The following is a 17,389-nucleotide window of genomic DNA, read 5'->3' as shown; positions in this document are numbered from 1 at the left end:
TGCCGAAGCATATGCCAAGATGGGGTTGCCTACACTAGCCCTCACCGAAGCGCCAGCCTCACTTCGAGGTTTCGGCGGCAAAGCAGTTCAAGTCTTGGGCCAAGTACAACTAGTGATAGCTTTCGGCACAGGTGAAAACAGGCGCGAAGAGCAAATACTGTTCGATGTCGTTAACATCCCATACAACTACAATGCCATCTTCGGCCGTGCAACCTTGAACATGTTCGAAGCCATCTCCCATCACAACTATCTCAAGCTCAAGATGCCAGGCCCAACAGGTGTGATCGTCGTCAAGGGACTTCAACCCTCGACCACATCGAAGGGAGACATGGCCGCAATCAGCAGGGCAGTGCACAATGTTGAGGCTGAACCACATGACCACGCTAAACGCATGCCGAAGCCTGCACCTCATGGCAAGGTGATTAAGATGCAAGTCGACGATGTCGATCCTGCAAAGCTCGTCCTGCTGGGGGGCGATTTAGGTGAAGAGGAAGCTGAAAACATCCTGGAGGTGCTCAAGAAGAACATTGACATCTTCGCCTGAGCCCCGACGAAGTGGGAGGTGTTTCGACAGACCTCATCATGCACCATCTGGCGGTCAAGCCGGATGCCAAGCCAAGGAAATAGAAGCTGCGAAAGATGTCCGTCGATCGCCAAAAGGCAGCAAAAGCTGAAGTGCAGAAGCTGCTCAAAGCGGGGGTGATCCAAGAAATCGACCACCCCGAGTGGTTGGCGAACCCGGTTTTGGTGAGAAAGTCGAACAGCAAGTGGCGCATGTGCGTTGATTTCACAGACCTCAATAAGGTGTGCTCGAAAGATGACTTCCCCCTGCCGGGGATCGACCAGCTTGTCGATTCGACAGCCGGCTGCGAGCTCATGAGCTTTTTGGATGCATATTCTAGCTATCACCAGATCCACATGAATCCGGCCGACATCCCCAAGACAGCTTTCATCACACCGTTCGGCACTTTCTGCCACCTGGACCAACATTTGCCAGGCTGGTGTACATGGTCCTTTACAAGCAATTGGGGCGAAATGTGGAGGCCTATGTCGATGACATCGTCGTAAAAAGCCGCAAGGCTTTCAACCATGCGTCCGACTTACAACAGACCTTTGACAATTTGCGCGTGGCTGGTATGAAACTGAATCCTGAGAAGTGTGTTTTTGGTGTTCGCGCGGGCAAGTTGTTGGGTTTTCTTGTTTTTGAAAGGGGCATCAAGGCGAACCCCGAGAAAATCAACGCCATTCAGCAAATGAAGCCCCCGTCGAGCATACACGAAGTACAAAAGCTCACTGGCCGAATTTCGGCGCTCAGTCGATTTCTCTCAAAAGCAGCCGAAACAGGTTTGCCCTTCTTCAAAACCCTCCGGGGCGCGGGAAAGTTTAGCTGGACACCCGAATGCTAAATAGCGTTCGACGAGCTAAAGCAGTATCTGCAAAGCCCACCGGCCTTGGTCAGTCCAACACCAGGAAGCGAACTGCTGCTCTATCTAGCAGTTTCGCCTGTGGCGGTCAGTGTAGCCCTTGTCCAAGAGACAGAGTCAGGTCAGAAATCAGTATATTTCGTCTCTGAAGCTTTGCAAGGGACGAAGACAAGATACATTAAAATGGAAAAGCTCGCTTACAACCTAGTGATGGCTTCGTGCAAGCTAAAGCACTAGTTTCAGGCTCACAAAGTCACTGTGCCATCGCAGTATCCTTTGGGCGAAGTGCTACGGGGCAAGGAAATCACTGGCCGACTCAGCAAGTGGGCGGCGGAGTTATCACCCTTCGACCTGCGTTTTGTCGCCCGTACTGCCATCAAGTCCCAAGTCCTAGCTGACTTCGTGGCTGAATGGACATCGTCGATTGCCCCCGACCCCGAGCCCGTCGAACAGCCTTGGGTAATGCACTCCGACGGCTCGTGGTCGCACAAGGGGGCAGGTGCCGCGACAGTACTAACTTTGCCAGGGGGCGTGCCGATTCGGTATGCCGCAAGGCTGCAGTTCGACACGACCAACAACACGGCCGTATACGGAGCTGTACTATTGGGCCTAAGAAAGGTGAAAGCATTGGGGGTTCGGCGTTTGCTCATCCAAACAGACTCCAAACTGGTGGCTAGTCATGTTGACAAATCCTTTGAGGCGAAACAAGAAGGAACGAAGAGATATCTGGAGGCCGTTCGGTCTATGGAAAAGTGCTTCGCTGGCATAACGGTCGAACACTTACCTAGAGGCCAGAATGAGGAAGCGGATACCCTGGCGAAATCTGCCGCCTGTGGAGGCCCACATTCGCCGGGCATCTTTTTTGAAGTCTTCTACGCACCAAGTGTGCCCACGAAAGTCTGGACGTCATGGCAATCGACCAGGCAGAACTGGGCGAAGACCTAGAGGACTGGCGAACACCGTTCGTCGTACCTCAGGAACGGCTGGCTCCCGGGGGACGAAGCAGAAGCGAAGCGCTTACAGCTCAGAGCCACAAAATACAAGCTAGTCTCCGGCCAGCTGTATCGTTTCGGGGTGCTCCAACCCTTACTTCGCTGCATTTCTTTCACTGAAGGAGAGGAGATGGCAAAAGAGATACACCAGGGGCTGTGCAGTGCACATCAAGCCGCAAGGACGGTTGCTTCCAAAGTGTTTCGCTAGGGGGTGTATTGGCCAACCGTGCTAAAAGTTTGTGTCGAGCAAACCAAGTGGTGTGAAAGCTGTCAGCGGCACAGCCGAAGCCAAACTGCACCTCAGTATGAGGTGTAGCCTATCGCACCAATTTGGCCTTTCGCCAGATGGGGGCTAGACATCATTGGCCCATTCCCTGTGGCGCGAAATGGGTACAAGTTCGCAATTGTAGCCATCGAATACTTCTCCCACTGGATCGAGGCCAATCCACTCGGCGCGATCACTTCGGCGGCCGTACAGAAGTTCGTGTGGAAAAACATTGTTTGCCGTTTCGGAGTGCCAAAGGAGTTCATCACTGACAACGGCAAGCAATTTGACTCTGACAAGTTGAGAGAAATGTGCGAAGGGCTAAACCTAGAAATCAGGTTCACTTCGGTCGTGCACCCACAGTCAAATGGGGCAGCCGAACGAACAAATGGCAAAATCCTGGAGGCGCTCAAGAAAAGACTTGAGGGGGCAGCGAAGGGAAAATGGCCAGACGAAATGTTATCTATTCTCTAGGCCCTTCGAACGACCCCCACAAGGCTAACCAAGTTCAGCCCGTTCATGCTCCTCTATGGCGATGAAGCAATGACCCCAACTGAGCTAGGGGCTAATTCACAAAGGGTGATGTTCTCGGGAGGCGAAGACGGGCGCGAGGTGTCACTCGAACTCCTTGAAGGGGTAAGAGTCGAAGCATTGGAACACATGCACAAATACGTCACAAGCACTTCAGGGTAGTTTTGGCCTCTGTTGCCTTCGCCCTCGTGTTCGGCCGCTGGTTCCGCCGACCCGGGGTCCCCTCCGGCATGGACGGCAGCAGCTTCCTCCTCCTTCGCGATCCTCTCAAGATTCTCACGAAGGTGGGTCTTCGCACAGTCCTGGCCGCCATCCTCCCAGAAACCCTTTCGGAAGGCCTTCAAGGCCGCCTCGGAGCATTGCGAGTTCGAAGGCCATTCTTCCATCACATAGCCGGGAAAATCCCTGATATGTTCACAACTGTGCGTATGTAGCAGGCTAAGGACGAAGCCCGCCGAAACGCGAGCACTGCAATCCCCATAAGCGCTGGCCACTTCGACAACTGAGCCGGCCGCCTCTTGCATCCACTCAGAAAAGTCGAAAGCCATCCCATCATCTCCCGGGGCGTCCTCCGCGCGAGCACCAAGGTCGTTCAGGGCCAGCCTGAGCGTGTAACAGGCCTGCTTGGCGGATTCCGTTGCCGGCCCTAAAGTCGAAGCAGCGGCTTCAGCCGAAACGAGGCGAGTCTCAAGAGACTTGATCCTCTCTTCGGCCGCAGCAAGCTGGCAATCACGCTCGGCGCCCCACCTGTTCGACGCCTCCAGATCAGCACGGAGGGACCTGTTCTCCGCATTCGGCCTCCTCAAGGTGTCCGCCACGACGCGCCTTTCGTCCTCCTTGTGGCAAAGGTCGTCCTCGGCCTTCCGCTGCCGAAGCCAGTAACCATCCAGCCTTTCTAGGACGGACTTCTTCGCACTCATGTGCACGGCAAGGCCCTGGGAAGGGGAATCTGAAACCATTACGCCATGACATAAGCGAAAAGGGAAAATTTCGCGCACAAAAAAGCATACCCAAACAAACAAGCTCTCCACGGCGGTGCAGCTCTCTCCGAACTCGTTCATCTCGATGAGGAGACCAAGGCCTTCGGTGGGCACGATAACTTGGCACACCCCATCCACAAGAGGGGTGATCTCTGGCCGAGTGGCGAAATCAGCGGGAATGAAGTGCGGGGCGGTAAGTGTCACGTCTGACACAGTCGCTTCGACCGCCGGAGCTTTTCCTTCCCACCGGCGAGCTGGCGAAGGAACCACCACAACCCGTTCGTCCTGAGAGATGTTCGCCCCGACCGCTGGCGCCGAAGCGCTCCCACCTGTTGTCGCTTCGGCATCGCTAGCAGGCGGAGGAGACGCCCCTCCCCCCCCCCCCCCCCGAGGACCGCGCTGGAGAACCGGCGAAGTCGGTGTCCCGTCGGACCCCTCGCTGTCCGAAAAGGCACGACCAATCTGGACGACCTTCCCCTTTTTCTTCTTCCCTCTGGCGACAGATACCGGCTTCGCCGTAGTGCTAGAGATCGCCAGAAGAGTGTTCGCCACAACAACGTCTTGCGGGTGAACGGGTGAAACGCGAGAGCCCGCCCCAGATTTCGCCGGAGGCGGACTAGGGGTATAGCCATGGGAGCCATCGTCCTCAGACTTGGCCTCCCTGTCGTCTTCCTCCTTGTCGCATCACTTTTGACTGTGTCCTTTGTGGCGCGACGAGATCGCACTTGCTCACCCTTCGCGACCGCCCGTTTACGCTTTTTCGACGTTCCGACGTCGTCACCAGCCTTGGTGGGGATCGATCGACCGGGTAGTTTGCAAAAGTGAACCCGGTTCGCCCGGCTGTCAAGGTGACGCGAAAGCAGTCGGGCAAACTCGGCCGAAGTAAGGCCCCCAACCATCTTCGACGCCTCTGCTTTAGCGTGTCCAAGTATGCGAACTGAAAGAAAAAAAAAGAAAGCGAAATGAGTCGAAAGATGTCTGCATACATACAAAGGGCGCTGATAAACACAAGGAACTTGCGCCTGACTCCAGGTGGAAAAGCGAGGCAGCGAAGTCCGAGCACCTTTTCGTCCTCACTAACGGACACCCCCCATTCGCAAGCAAGGGGAGAGATCTTGTTGATAGAAAACACGAGGCCTGGGAGATCTGCTTAACTCCAGTGCAGGTCCAAAACTCGCCTTCGGATGTATGAGCGTGCCAGTTGATTTGATCCTGCAATCAACAAGAAATTGGGACAAAGAAACCATAATTAATCCTATAAATGATAGCCGATCTGCTAGGTGCCGATGACATATCATTTATTTTAGGCCGATGTCATGTGTACATCGATCGGCAGTCGTGAATAATTAAAGAAGAACTAAATCTACTCGATCGGCTGTAGATATTAACAATATATAACCCTTATGTCGATGTATACTAAAATCAAGTGATTGGGATAGATCGGTCGCCACGCCGAGACCGTATAAATCACTTAGATCGAAATATAAATTAACAACAGAACTATATACGTTCATAGCATAGCCGATCAGATAGATCTAGCATGTATCGGCTAATACTCCGATGCCACTCCATATTAAGATATTAAAGCAAGTAGAATATATCAAACAGAAGCATAATATACTTAAATACAACAAGATCTTAACATAAAGGGCAGATTTAACATGTCAATCATGCACGCTAGATCGGCTGAAACCCCGATGCTACCCTAATCGGCAACCAGGAAGCAAGCTAGAGATTGATATTCTAAGGACGACTTAATAGATCAAACTCAACTGATGCAGCATTAAGTATGAAAAGAAGAACAATATCTAGACAATCAAGCTGCTGGATGTTTCATAGAGTGGTAGATATCTTATAAAATCCAAGCTAACATCACTATTTAACCTAATCGGCCGCCTTCTATTAACAGATGTTAGTCGATTGTAGGTTAGATGACGATATTACCGAAGATTATATAAGATATATGATAACTTGACGAATCACATAAACAAGATTAGAGTATCATAAAGATGGAAGCACTAATCCCGAAACCACATGTCGCCATAACAAGTTTTACCTCTTGTTGAAGATCGAAACCGATGCAGCTCAACCCGAAAGCAAGAACTCATCGAAATAAAACTAAAGCAAAAAGGGTGGCGATGCGCCGAGATTGTATTGAATGTGTGTGTTATTTTTTACATAGGGCTCAGGGTCTATTTATACCCGAGAATTACAAGATATGTTTTACATAGGGCTCAGGGTCTATTTATACCCGAGAATTACAAGATATGTCCATACCGGACACGTCTATTATCTCTAACAAACCCTAAGATACTATAAGTCTTTGCGGCAGACTATTGCCCAAACATATCTCTAAGGAAATTACATAAAATATCCTAATTAATAGATACAATTGCCTTCTCAGGACTCTATCCATGCGTGGCAATCATCTTGAAGCATATCAACTCAACCCGATAATGTACACCGAGTCGTATTCTTGGAATCGGCTGTATCGGCTAGCCCTGTCTGACTTGAACTCTGCCGATCGTGACCATAGCCGATTCGGATTGCAGCCGATTCTTGCTCTGTTTCCGCAACGATCTTCGTCTTCGATTCTGCTTCGATCTAATATTCTTTTCCGATACTAATATTACCAAATTTGGTCGTTAACACATGCCCAACAAGTCCGGAATATTTGTTAATGTTTCGGATTTGCCATATACCGACTCCGAGTGAATATCGCACTTGCCGTTTTCCAATCGTTACTCCAGCTCTTTAAATACTAACCGTTACCCCCGAGAAACTTCACACCGTTTCCCCCATTTTCACCGCTGAAGCAAAACTTGATCCTCTCTCTCTCCGGCGATCCTCACGGCACACAAGCGATTTCAAGACGATTCCGTCCCCGGCTAGATCTCCGCCCGCAGCAATGTCGACTTTCGCCAATCCATCCGCCGCGCCATCAGCCGAATACGCAGAGGTAAGCACCCATCGGCTAGATCTCTTTCTTTCACAGTAGATTGATTTTCTCTCACGTTATCTTGTTTTCTTCATCTCTATCCCTACTTGCATGTGTAGCATCTGTCCAACCTGGTTGCGATTCCAAGTCTGTCACATGAGAACCACTACTTTCTTGGTCCAATCGGCAACCTTGACCCCACTGATTTTATCACTGGTGAAACCAATAGAATCCCCTTTAGACTAGCCAACCCTAATCTGAATCACTGGAAGAATACCTTCAAATCTTGGCCATCTCTTGAGAAAACTGCCCCTGAGAAGAGTTGGACCACATGGTACAAGCGTGTATCGGCTAGTAAGTGTCACGACCGGAAACAACCCAACGGGCGTTCCTTACGTGCGTGTATTATTCCTTGTCCCAGGAGGCAAGGTACACCAAAAGTTGATACAATATAGAGTTTAACAAGCGGAAGCGTAAATAGATAATTTATTACATGGGCGGCGAAGGCCCAGCACACAGGAAGACAAACGAAAAACAGCGGAAGACTAGGGCGACGACCACAGGCGCTTGACGGCAGGCATGAGCTAGACACCAAAGCCTTCATCATCCAGGAACTCCTCTTCTGGGTTTGGGAAAAATTGAGCAAGACTGAGTACAACCACCGTACTCAACAAGACACACCCACAAATGCAGGATAAATGCAAGGGAGTACAAGGGAGTTATAATATAGAGGAGGTTAGGGTTTGCAGTAAATAGCATTAAAAGACACTTAGTTGCTCAAAGCTATTTTGTAAATACGATCCTAGAGCTATACAATATTATTAATCAAGGCCGTGAACCCACACGAACTTGCCTTAACCCAAGGCCTACGACGATTTGGACCGAACTGGCAACCTGTCCCTGGGTCCCAGCTCGTCCCAAGCCAACCCAGGCCAACCATTCCACATTTTAGTTGTTAAGCAGATTTTAAGAATTAAAACACTAACTTGGGTACATTGCTCGGCTTGCCCATAACCGAGGGCATGGTTATTCGAGTAGATTATACTCTGATCAGAGGTGTACATCTTTACCCACAAGACACATCTTCCTCACGTGTAACCACGTGCCACATACCACCACGGCATACGGACGGAAGACGTGACATAGTTTCCAACCCATCCTAGCCATAGACAAGAGTACCGACCCAACCCCACCTACGGCTGGAACCTCCGGGACAGGTAGGCAGGACTGAGCCCCTAGCAGCAGGACACCAGCCCTCTGCCATGACATCTCGACTACCGAGCCGCAGCTCGTGTAGTCTTCATTTTCCCTAGAGATGTCCATCGACCCCCGACTTCGTCCATCTCCATCCGTGTACTTTTGTTTATAACCAGACTGAGCCACAAACTAAGCCTTACCCACTAGACATGTGGAAGTACGGTAGTGCTTTGCAACAGAGGCCCGAAGACCGGTCCTTATATGGCCGAGGTGCTACTATCAAAACCATGCACCCCCAGCCCAGCCTAAAACCATTTTGAGGATTTTGAATAGAGGGGAAGGTGTGAATCCAATTCCACAATAATCCAACCATTCCATAGTGTCCAGGTGATAAGAATATTCCCAAAGTCTAGAGTTGTAAAACCACCTAATGTTGCCTAATTAACCAACGAAGCATCTACCTAAATTCATACTAGTGGTACCATGAGTAGAGTGTCCACTAGTTGGGGTTTTGTTTATTCTAGGGTGAACAAGGTAATAAAAACAATAGCAATAATAATATGGTCATAACAAAGGTAAATAGGCATGGCTAAATAAAACAGTGACAACGCGGGAATTTAAATGAAGCGATAATGCATTAATTTAAATCAAAATAATTTTATAAACTGGGATTCAATATGTTCAAGGATGATGTGACTTGCCTTGCTCGCTTTCCCAAACGTCGGCTTCAACCTCCACGAAGAGCGGATCTTCCGAAGCTGCAGCGTCTACACGACCAACGGAACAGAAAAAGGCTTTTACTCTAATAAACTCTATATAACAAGTAGGAACAAAGCACAAAAATGGGTTCTTGACTTCTTAAGGAAAAATTAGAGACTTGAACGGTCCAATTCCGAGTTCAAATGGCCAAGTTATGGCCATTTGAAGTTTATATGCTCTTTAAATGAATATTTGCGAATTTCTTCATTTAAATTTTAATTTTAAAAGGGTTTATTGCATCAGCCGAGGGGAGGGGGAACGCGGACCGGGTCCACGGGAGTGGGGCCCACGCGGCAGCCTCACGGTCCACTGTGGACCGGGTGCACCCGGGCTCGCACCGGCCGGCGCCGTGGGCCCTACGCGTCAGCCGCACCCGAGGGCGCGGGCGGCTGATGGCCGGGCCCCACGCGGCAGCCGCTCGGCGCGCCCGAAGGCGGCCACGTCAGCGCGGCCGGCGGGAGGCGACGCGCCCGCGCCCCTATGGTCGCCGGCGGCGGCCATAGGCACGGTGGAACGGCGGCCGAGAGAGGGGAGGGAAAGGGGAAAACGAGGCGGTGGTCCACGGCTCACCCTAGGTCGACGGCAACGACGAAAAAAGGCGGCCGGAGCGGAGGAAGTTGGCGGCGCGGCTCGGGTCGACGGGGACGGCGGCGCTCCGGCGGTCGGCAAGCTCGACGAGGGGGTGGACGGGGACGGCGACGGTGCGGTGAAGCCGGAGGAGGCGACGCCGAGGCGGGAGACGGTCCCGGCGAGCGGAGAAGGCCGGCCGGAGGTCGTCGGCGACGGAGGACAGAGAGGGCGACAGCGTGAGCTCGATTCCGGAGAGGAGACGGTGCGGCAAGGGGGCGGAAACGGGCGAGGGAGGCGCTGGGAGGGTTTAAATAGGGTTGGAAGGGGGAGAGGGCGGCCGGGGAAGGAAGGAAACCAGCCAGGAGGTCCGGCCGCCATCAATGGCGCCGGCGAGATTTGCGGGAGCAAATCCGCCTGTTTGAATGCGAGAGAGAGAGAGAGGGAAAAATGTGGGGAAAGGGAGAGGGGATCACGGGGAATATTTTTCCCCACTTTATTGCAAGCCGGGACGGCGGGAGGCGGCGGGATTCGCGGCGGCGGCAGCGCTAGGCGCGGGCGAGGCGGCGGGAGCGGCGGGAGGAAGGAGATGACGGGTGGGCCCCATCCGTCAGCGAGGGTGGCGGGCGGGCCCGCCTGTCAGCGGCGCACGCGGGAGAGGCCGGATGGGCCGCGGGGAAGAGGAGAGAGGGGGAGGGAAATGGGCCAAGCCGGCCCAAGAGAGGGAGGGAGGGTTTTTAGGGTTTTTCTTTTTATAAAACCTTTTCAACTTTGTTTATTTCTTAACAATTATTATTTGTGCTCTGAAAATTCCACTAAAATTTATTTACGCATTTTAGGCTTTTAGGAAATATACAAAAATCCTCTAAGCCTTATTTGACTTTTACTTTGCACATTTTAATTTTTTGGAGGCTTTCTCGAGGATTTTAATTATTCTAGGCATAATTTAAAGGATATATTTTAGGGTTGTTTTGGGACGTGACAAACCTATCCCCCTTAAACGGAATCTCGACCCCAAGATTCGGAAGAACTAGCGAAGAGATCGGGATGGGCTGCCTTCAGCTCGTCTTCACGTTCCCAAGTGGCTTCTTCCTCGGCGTGGTTGCTCCATTGGACCTTGCAAAAACGGATTACCCGGTTCCTGGTCCTGCGCTCCATGGTGTCCAGAATCTTCACCGGCTTCTCTTCATAGGTCAAGTCTTCGCGAACTTCAATTTGTTCTGAGTCGGCCTGCTCGGACTGCACTCGAAGACATTTCTTGAGTTGCGACACATGGAACACATCATGCACGTTGCCCAAGGAGGCGGGCAGCTCCAACTGGTAAGCAACTTCTCCGTGTCGAGCAATGATGCGGAAAGGACCCACGAACCGAGGTGCGAACTTCCCTTTCGTCAGAAACCTGTGTACTCCTCGCAATGGCGTGACCCGAAGGTACACAAAATCGTCCACTGCGAATTCCAGGTTACGGCGTCGGGTATCTGCATAACTCTTCTGCCGAGACTGTGCCACCTTTAGATTATCCTGAATGGTTCTGACTTTAGCTTCAGCTTCTCTCAGGATATTAGTCCCGAACACTTGGCTTTCCCCAACTTGGTCCCACAATAGCGGTGTCCGGCATTTGCGGCCATACAACGCTTCATAGGGTGCCATTTGTATGCTGGCTTGGTAGCTATTATTGTAGGAGAACTCGGCACAGGGGAGACTCTTATCCCAGGTCTTCCCAAAATCTAGAACACAGGCACGGAGCATATCTTCTAGAATCTGATTTAGACGCTCGGTCTGTCCATCTGTCTGCGGGTGATACGCGGTGCTGAAATTTAATCGGGTACCCAACTCTTCTTGGAGTTTCTTCCAGAAATGAGAGGTGAACTGGCTTCCCCGATCAGATACAATTTTCTTGGGAATGCCATGGAGACTCACGATCCTAGCGAAGTAGAGTTCAGCTAATTTGTTCCCTCCATAGGTGGTCTTCATAGGAATAAACCGAGCTACCTTGGTTAGTCGGTCCATGACTACCCATATAGAATCATATCCGCCTTGGGTTTTTGGAAGTCCGGTGATGAAATCCATCCCAATTTCGTCCCATTTCCATTCTGCTACTTGTAGAGGTTGTAGGGTCGTTTTGGGACGTGACAGTAAGACAGTTCACTGGGATGAGATTAGGATCAGCCAAGCGCTTGCCCTTGCCATAGCTAATTCTGCTAAGGACGAACCTCTGATGGCTGCCGCCACCTACTTCTGGTCCAATGTCATCAACGCCTTCCTATTCAACCAAGGGCCGATGACCCCAACTTTGATCGACATCACCATGATCACCGGATTAGATGTAACTTCATCGGCCAATCCCATGAGCTTGAACACCAACAACCAATTTGATTTCAAGACCAAAAGCATAGGTGGTTGGTCTGGTTACGTAGCAGCATACATGGGTAAAGGGTCTGTCACCCCTAAAGAGCATGTAGCCTTTTTGCTGATGTGGCTGGAAAAATTCCTTTTCTGTGGATCAAGCTGTGGCCCTACAACCAATTGGCAATTTGTAGCCGAAGCTCTAAAATCAAAGAAACAATTTCCCTTGGGCAAAATCCTCCTCGGCTATCTATATCAAATGTTGAATAATGCATCGGCCAAGATAGCCGTTGGCTCAGTAGTTGGGGCAGGTGGACCATGGTGGTTGCTGCAAACCTGGCTAAACTTGGTAGTTAGGAAAGCCGTCAATCGACCATCTGTGACAGAAGCCGAATTTCCAAGGTTGGAGCCGATTGTGGAAGATGATGGAGAAGAACGCACTCATCGTAGATGCATGTCATATGGAGAATACGCATCTACGCCAACTGATGCTGGAGCAAAGCTGTCGGCCGAGTTGCTTAAGGATTGGTTCTGCAGCTTTTATGAGGGCTTTAAGAAAGATGCCCGGGTTTGGTTTCCTTATGAAGACTCGGCAGATCTTGAACTCCCATCAGACTTCAGATTTGAAGATATCAACCATGAAAAATACCAGAAATCCAGAGAAGTCCTTACGACTGCAATCAGCCCATGCATCCTTCCTGTCGGCATTCATTAGGGCAGAAACATCCAAGTCTCTTATGAATTCTACCACCCAATGAGCTCAGCTAGACAACTTGGATTGGGCCAACTCCCAATCGGCTTATTCTTTGCCGACAAGATTCAGTGCCGAGGAGAAATCTCATCAACTCTGATGATGGATCGGCTACTCAACATCCCAGGACCCCCCTTGGGCAGTATTGATTACATAGAGCTGGCAAGGTTCAGGAGTAGAAACTTCGACAGATGGTGGGGTGAATGGAAGCTGCATCTGTTCCATCAACCGGCTTCAATGTACATGACAGACCTATTCCCAGATGTTATCCCTCAGGTAAATCTTTACTACATCAATCTTGCTTCAACAACTGGTAGTCGATTTGAACCTTGACTAATCTTTTCTTCTAACCTGCAGACAACAGAATCCTCTCCTCCTCGCCAGAGTAATAGTGGTAAGGATATTGAATATGCTCCAGGTTTAATTCCAAATGGAGGTGGACCATCTCCCCCTGTCATCGGCTATCATGCCCCCAGGACTTCAACACTCCTTCACAGCCCAATCAAGGAACCAGCCGATGCAGGCAAGAAAAGAAAGACCAGATCATCGGCTGTAGACACATTAGCCCCGGCCCTCAAGAAGAAAACCAAGTCAAAGAAAACCAAGCCAGTTGATGATCTGCCTACCCTAGATCTATCTATCGAACAAGCGCTAGATGAGGAAGAAATTGAAGAAGACATTGATCAAGCTGCAGCCGAAATAAGCAATACAGAAAAAACACCATCGGCCTCACCCAAGCAGACTCCTCCAACTCCTTCTGCCCCAGCTCATTTTTCGAGAGTAAGCATCTCTCTTCAATTTCCTTTGTAATCACTTCACCTTTCAGCCGATTACTCATAGTTGTATAATTTTCAGAAGAAGAAAACTGCCATGAGGAAGAAATCGGCAGCACCAACTCCCAAACCAGCTCCACCAGTAAGATATTATCAGTTATCTTATTAACTAATCTCGGCCGATTATGTCTAACATTTGTCTCTTTTTTACAGCCTCCTCCTCCTCCTTCACCTCCTGTGCAGCTAGAATCAGGCAATCGCACTTCATCGGCTGCAGACAGTCATAATGTTGAGGAGGAAGAACAACCAGCTGCTCCTACTATTCCAATAAGTCTTGTTGTCACAAATTTAAGATCGGCCAATAATGTTTTGATCCTTAACCATCCATAACACTATCTCTTACAGGTCTTAGCCGATCTGTTTTCTTTCGACATCAAGGATTATCTCGACGAAACAGAGGAAGATACCACCAGTAAAGCCATAGCCCCTCTGTCTGATGATGTGAAGAAAACGCTTGAGGATATCTCTCATCGGCTAGAAGCATCACTAGACAACTTGGTGACCAACTGTGGCTCGATCCGGGCAAGGTTCACAGATATCCAAGCTCTACTCCCGGATGAACTGGCCGATGCCCTCACTCCAGCCGTTTATCTTGAACGACACCAATTCAAGCTGGAGAAGGCCAGGCAGAGATTAGCCGATCGCCGGGAGCGCAAAGACATTGAAGCTACAATCCAGCACAATCGGCAGCTTGTGCATGTAGAGAAATCCAAGCTGGATTAGCTATCTGAGGGCCCGATCAAGTCAAATATCGACCGTCTTGAAGCTCGTAAGATTGACCTCACGGCACAACTTCAAGAATGCAACGCCGAGCTGGATATGGAGCACAAAATGTTAGCCGATCTCCCGAAGTCTATCGAAGATCAAAAAGCCAGACTCAAATCGGCTATCAAAAATGTTGCGGATTTGACCAAGTCTCTGAAAGTCATCCCCGGAACCAATACTCAAGATTCCCAAGCTATTGAGGAAGTAGAACAAATTAGGCAAAGGGCGATTTTGGCTATCCAGCGATACTTGTCTCAATTACTTTCTGTGTAATAGACTTTTAGAAACTTTTTGTAATCAGCTGAGACACTCTAGTAACTTTGCTGCTCTGATAGTCCATTGTGCCGATTAATACAACTTCGAAATTTGCTAAAAAATTTCCACTATATATATATATATATATATATGCCCCCCTAATTTTACAATGTCAAAAAGCATTGATAAAATTATAAAAACAACCAACGGCGATACAACAATATCGGCCATTGTACATCGGCAAACCACAACCGATTACAATATAAAAAGAACTAAGGGCGATATAACAATATCAGCCATTGTACATCGGCAAACCACAACCGATTACAATATGAAAAGAACTAAGGGCGATATAACAATATCAGCCATTGTACATCGGCAAATCACAACCGATTACAATATAAAAAGAACTAAGGGCGATATAACAATATCGGCCATCTCAAGGCGATGTAAACACATCGGCTATCATGCATCGACAACATCAGCCGATCATGTATTAACCCAGACACTTGGGTAATATTTCTTTTAAGTATTTGCCATTTAGCGCCCTGCCATAAACTTCGCCATCGAGTCCTTGCAACATGTAAGCGCCCTTAGATACCACTTTATGAATTTGGAACGGTCCGTCCCAATTTGGCGACCATTTGCCGAATTTGCTGTCCCGAGTCCCAATCGGCAAAATCAACTTCCACACAAGTTCACCTTCCGAAAAATCTTTGGGTACTACTTTCTTGTTATAATACCGAGCAACTTGCTCCTTATCTTTGGTAACTTTTGCAAGGGCTCGCAGCCGTGATTGAACCAGATCCTCCCTTTCATCAGCCATAAGGTTGTAATACTCATCGGCTGTTAAATCATTTTGCAATTGCGTTCTCCTAGAGCCGATTCTAACTTCCCATGGCAAAACAACTTCATGTCCATAAACAAGTTTATAAGGAGGAACCTGTATCGATCCATGATAAGTCATTCGATAAGACCACAATGCTTCGGCTAAACGAGTATCCCATTGCCGAGGGTAATCAGAAATCTTCCTCTTAATCAACTTGATCAAGCTCTTATTAGATGCCTCAGCCTGCCCATTAGCTTGTGCATAATACGGTGAATAATTCAACAATTTGATTCCCATGCTATCGACAAACTGAACAAACTCATCGGACACAAAGATTGAACCTTGATCAGTTGTAATGGTTTGAGGAATACAAAATCGGTAAATTATATGCTCTTGAACAAACTGTATAGCATCCCCAGAATCAACTTTCTTCAAAGGAATCACCTCTACCCACTTGGTAAAATAATCGGTTGTCACCAATATAAACTTATGTCCTTTACTCGACGGTGGATTAATCATGCCGATCATATCAATTCCCCAACCTCTAAACGGCCATGGCTTAATAATAGGATTCATAGCCGATGCTGGCGCTCTTTGGATTGCTCCAAATTTCTGACAATCTTGACAACCCTTATAATATCTGAAACAATCCTCTAGCATTGTCAGCCAAAAATATCCAGCACGTCGAAGCAACCACTTCATCTTATGAGCCGATTGATGAGTGCCACATATCCCTTCATGAACTTCTCCGATTGCAACTTTTGCCTGATCGATACTCAAACATTTAAGCAACACCCCATCAATCGTCCGATAATAAAGCTCATCATCTAACAATGTATACTTCAATGCTTTATATCTTAACTTCCAAGAAACCGACTGAGATGGATCCCGTAAATACCGATAGACATCATATCTCCAATCATCGGCTATTATGGAAGCAACTTCAATCTAAACATCTTTGATCATTGGCTTATATCCCGATGCCCCTTGGGCTAAATCGTTAGCTTCAATATACTGCTCTCGAGACACATGCTTCAAAGTTACTAGCCGAAATTTCTTCATCAGTTCTTGGCACTTCTCATTATAAACTAGCAACATATCATTCTTGCACTCATATTCTCCTGCCAATTGACTGATCACCAACAAAGAATCCCCCATGAATTCAATAGTATCAGCTTCAACTTCCTGGAGTAGCTGCAACCCCTTGAGAACTGCCTCATACTCTGCTTGATTATTAGTTGCATAAGGTGTAATAGTATAGGCAAACTCAAAGCATGCTCCTTGACGGGAGATTATAACCAAGCCGATGCCACAACCATGAGTACAGACTGACCCATCGAAAAATAAAGTCCATGGCACAACCTAACCGAGCCGATTGAATCATCATGATGTTCCACAGTAAAATCAGCTATAGCTTGTCCCTTAATTGCCTTCGGCGACTCATACCGAAGATCAAACTCAGTTAAAGAGAATATCCACTTTCCAACCCTTCCTTTCAAAATTCGAGCCGATAACATGTATTTGATGACATCGGCCTTGCAAATGACAGTACACTCATTGGACAGTAGATAATGCCTCAATCTTGTACATGAAAAATATAAACACAAGCATAACTTCTCCACAGGGGAATATCTAGTCTCTGCATCCAAGAGCCGACGGCTCAAATAGAACACAACCGTCTATTTTCCCTCGAGCTCCTGAATCAAGACCGAGCCGATTGACTTATCTCCGGCCGATAAATACAACCGAAAAGGTATCCCCTTCTGTGGAGGAATCAAAACTGGAGGGGAACTCAAATATTCCTTAATACTATCTAAAGCCTTCTGTTGCTCTGCCCCCCAAGTAAACTGCTGATCGGCCTTCAATCTCAATAATGGTGTAAAAGGTTCTAACCTTCCAGACAAATTAGAAATAAACCTTCGAACAAAATTAATTTTGCCGATCATCTCCTGCAATT

The 17,389-nt window shown here is 48.7% G+C and overlaps 1 pseudogene; it reads left to right on the top strand.

The window, feature by feature from the left end:
- Window positions 1-7,100: 7,100 nt before the first annotated feature.
- On the top strand, window positions 7,101-14,306 carry LOC136356064 (uncharacterized; annotated as a pseudogene).
- The last annotated feature ends 3,083 nt before the right edge of the window (window positions 14,307-17,389 follow it).

This window comes from Oryza sativa, chromosome 4 (genome assembly GCF_034140825.1).
Source record: "Oryza sativa Japonica Group chromosome 4, ASM3414082v1".
In the NCBI taxonomy this organism is placed as follows: domain Eukaryota; kingdom Viridiplantae; phylum Streptophyta; class Magnoliopsida; order Poales; family Poaceae; genus Oryza; species Oryza sativa.
Note: the sequence above shows the minus strand (reverse complement) of the source record. Positions and strands in the feature narration are given on the sequence as shown.